Raw genomic sequence first — 3,764 nt, 5'->3', positions numbered from 1 at the left:
TTTTTAGTTATTTTTGCTGAGAACATCTTTTGGCCTTTGGAAAGCAATGGGGATTTCATTGCCAGGCAGGATGATCCCCATCATACTTCTTTTGGAACCTGTGCTTCTTGTCTGCGGTGCTGAAACCTGGCCTATCTAGCCCCACACAGGAGTCTGGGCCATAGATACCAATGCTTGGGTCATATTTGATGGCCTGATGGATGTGCTCCTGGATCGCAAAGCCAAAGTTTCCAGTGTCTGAGTTGGTTTTTTGTTTTGTTTTTCTTACTAATATTCCTGTACCTTCAGACCTTTCTCCAGGATTCTTCCTGCCTTAGCCCTACTGACTGTAGAGTGGACGGCAGGCTTTTTATTTCCCCTGAAGTCAAAGGATGTGACAGGTGTCTAAGCACTGGGAAACCCTGGGGTCTGCCCTGTGCCCAGTCATTCCGTCTCCACTCTCCTAGCACAGATGATGAGGCAGAGCTTGTGGGTTTGAAGCTCCTGCCTGGGGTTCTTTTTGCCTAGATCCTGCAGCACTGTGGGCTTTGTCCCCTCCTGCCTGTAGGTGGCAAGAGGTCCCGTGGGGTTGTAGCCATGAGTGGAGGAGGCGGATGAAGGGAAAGCAAGCCCATGTGCCAGGCACTCACCCTTCATGCAGCTTTTTCTTTTCTTTTAATACTGCATAGTAGTACACTGAATATACATGACTTTTATATAACAAGTCACCCACATTGTAACTTTAGAATCTTCCCCAATTTCTTTTAGAAATGAGGCTTGTGGTTGGGTTGTTTCCATAGCTGAATTCTCATGAACTATATTACCAGAATACTGTATCCAGTTCTATTCTTTTCCCTTTTTTAAAAAAAAAATTGTTACTATAAAGGTGATATACAGAGAGTTTACAGTTATGTAAATCAGGTAATAGTATATTCTTTTTGGACAATATCACCCCTTCCCTCATGCTCTCCCACTTTTTCTCTCCCATCTCTACCCAAAAGCTGGATAGTTCATTTTCAACAGAGTAGTGAGTACCACTGCTGCATTTGTTCGCCCTTTGTCCCTCCATTCCTGTGCCCTCCCCCCTACTTTCCCAAAGACATAAACAAGACAAAAAAAAAAACAGGAACACTTTTTCCTTTTTTGAGACAGGGTCTTGAAAGGTAACCCAGACTGGCATGGAACTCATGACCTTCCTGCTTCAGCCTCCTAAGGGCTGGCTTTCCAGGTGGATGGCACCAGGCCAGGCGAGCAAACCATATTAGTCTTAACTGACTTCTTTAAAGGTTGATAAGCTGCGATCTAGATGGTATACTAAGCTTATTTTCCATCTTGTGAATCCTTACTGATCAGATGGTTGGGCCCTATCTACTCAGAAATCATCAGCAGGCAAAGAGAATCTCTTCTAGCTCTGGACCCTTGACTGCCTGAGGCCTGAGAGCTAGGAGCCTACTGCTTCAGTGTTTAGAAGCCTCAGGTTGAAGGCTTATTGCTCTGGGTCATGGTCCCAGCACTTGGCAGTCACTATAATCCTCAGCTTCCGTCAGCAGTGAGCATCAGCAGCAGGCAGAGTCCCAAACAGGCCTCCGATGCTGGGACACCCGATTTCTTAACATAAGTGTCGTAGCTCTTGGCCTTAGTGTCAAGACCCTTGCCCTGTAAGGCTTAGCAGCTCCCTGGAACTGAAGTTCTTGCCTGCCTCCTGTGTTACTGCTACTGCTGCTACCATCTCATTGGTGTACCAGCTCAGCTGTTGTACAGATGATGAGCTAAAGTAGTGAAGAAAAGAACACCCAAGAAATCTTTTATTGGGCTTAATGTGGCCATACCTGTTGGGAGGGGGAGGGGGACAGGCACAGCTGGCTCAGAAAGTGAACCTAGCATAGGTTCACATGAAGTATTTGCCTCAATATAACAATGATTCATACAAGTGAAGGACTGGCCAATTACAGGCCTTGTGCTGGGCCATCAGAGGAGATTCTCCAGTGGCCTGGGTGAAAATGGCTGCTAGAGTTTACTGTGCCTGTGACTGCAAAAAGTTGAGTGCAAGCTGAAGCTGGGATGATACCTCTGGGGACAGGGCTTCAGCAAACACTGGTGGCTACAGTGCAGCTGTCAGCCAGCTGAAGGCCAGGTGATCAGCTCGGCTGATAGCTAGGGTACTGGGGAAGGGTTTTACAACTGTCAGGGTCAAATCGACCCACTCACACCTTAGCTCATTTAAAGGAAAAACAAAAGTTGGCATGCTTGCATTTCAGGCCTTTGGGTCTTTATATCTGCCTCAAATCAACTTTAACATGATTGCTTTTTATTGTTCCTTGATAGGAGAGTCATGGCCATTTTGTTTTTAATTTCTTTCTTTTTTTTTTTTTTAGTCCAGTCATGGGGCTTGAACTCTGGGCCTGGGCGCTGCCCCTCAGCTCTTCAGCTCAAGGCTAGCACTCTACCACTTGAGCCACAGCGCCACTTCCGGCTTTTTTCTTTTTGCTTATGTGGTGCTGAGGAATCAAACCCAGGGCCTCATGCATGCAAGGCAAGCACTCTACCACTGAGCCACCTTCCCAGCCCCGGTTTTTAATTTCTTTACTGCAGGATTATACAGTTTTACATTACCATTCTTATTTCTTATGTAAATTGCATAATAATTGGGGGAACTTGCTTTTCCTTATTTTTTCATTATCCTTGTGGAATTAAGTCTCCAGAAACCCTCTTTGCAGTCAGTCATGAAGATGGAGTCTTTCCCAGCTGGGTATGGTGGCTTGACTGTAGTCCTAACTACTTGTGAAGATGTGCCAGCCAAAACATCTGTGAGCCCATCTCAGCCAGTGGCTGGGTCCTCACTTACACAGGGAAACCAAGTGAGGCCCTACCTTAAAAATAACCCTACCTTGAAAATAAAAGGGGCTTGGAGGTATGGTTCAATTGGTAGAGCACTTTATTAGCAAGTGTGAGGCATTGAGTTCAATCCTCTGTACCAGCAAAAAAAGGGGGAGGGGGTTAAAAGTAGACTTAAAAAAATAGTTTTAAGTATCATCCTTAAGGAAATGCCCCTCAATTTTTCCCTTACAATCCTTTTTCAAGAAAGTGTTTGGCCAGGTGCTGGTGGCTCATGCCTGTAATCCTAGCTACTCAGGCTGAGATCTGAGGACCACAGTTCAAAGCCAGCCCCAGTAGGAAAGTTCATGAGACTCTTATCTCCAATAAACTACTCAGAAAAGACTGGAAATGATGTTGGTAGAGCTTTGACCTTGAGCACTAAGAGGCTCTGGGACAGAGCCCAGGCCCTGACTGAGTTCAAGCCCCAGGACAAAAAAAAAAAGTGTTTGGAAAAGACAATATAAAAAAAGATCTTTTGGATCTCTGAGATAGAGCCTGGCTTCATCTGATTTTATCTCCTATACTGGCTGACTTGGAGAGAGATGGCCCTTGTCCTTCCTTTTGGTTGAGATAGGCCTTAAGAGTCTTACAACTGGATATGGTTTGGTGGTGTGGCGACTTTTCATGTCAGTGGTGGCTTTCCTGTCCACATTTCCTGCAGGATCTCCAAGGGAGATTTGTGAACCTGGAGGTTGTTCCATTGTGCAGTGAGCAGGCAACCTTAAGAACACAGACTATGAACAGTGGGAACCAAAGAGCTGTGGTCTCCTTGATGCAGGTGTTCAGGTAATTCAGGCCCTTCTGGAAGGTCCCAGATCTATGCCTGCTATGTCTCCAGCCCCTCCTGGAAAGTCCCAGATCTCATCCATGTTTGTAGTGTCCCAGGCTGCTACAGGTCCCAGTATGTC

Source organism: Dipodomys merriami, unplaced genomic scaffold (genome assembly GCF_024711535.1).
Source record: "Dipodomys merriami isolate MVZ:Mamm:240054 unplaced genomic scaffold, mDipMer1.0.p SCAF_51, whole genome shotgun sequence".
NCBI lineage: Eukaryota > Metazoa > Chordata > Mammalia > Rodentia > Heteromyidae > Dipodomys > Dipodomys merriami.
This window is presented reverse-complemented; position numbering follows the sequence as displayed.